Source organism: Gavialis gangeticus, unplaced genomic scaffold (genome assembly GCF_001723915.1).
Source record: "Gavialis gangeticus isolate Ggan-Ray unplaced genomic scaffold, GavGan_comp1, whole genome shotgun sequence".
NCBI classification, from domain to species: domain Eukaryota; kingdom Metazoa; phylum Chordata; order Crocodylia; family Gavialidae; genus Gavialis; species Gavialis gangeticus.
In genome coordinates, this window is record NW_017729027.1 from 35466262 (window position 1) to 35466502 (window position 241).

The following is a 241-nucleotide window of genomic DNA, read 5'->3' on the forward strand; positions in this document are numbered from 1 at the left end:
CCGCCCCCCGGAGCCCGCCCCCACCTTCCCGGCGCTGATAGGCGTCTGCCCCCCTTGCCGCCGCCCCTCCCCCTCCTCCTCCTTCACCCATGAATGAAAGTGGGGAGGGGGGCGGAGAGACTGGCACAAAGAGGCTGCCTCGCCTCCTCTCCTTCCCTCAATGAAAGTTGGGAGTGAGACAGGTCCCTCCGCCCCCCTCTCCACAGTTCCACCCACGGAGCCTACCATTCATCCTATGCCC

General features: G+C 66.8%; 1 protein-coding gene across 1 annotated transcript in view; it reads right to left on the minus strand.

Annotated features, from left to right (window-relative positions):
• Positions 1-241, minus strand: part of HCRTR2 (hypocretin receptor 2) — a 70712-nt gene that overhangs the window by 69280 nt on the left and 1191 nt on the right. The window lies entirely within an intron of this gene.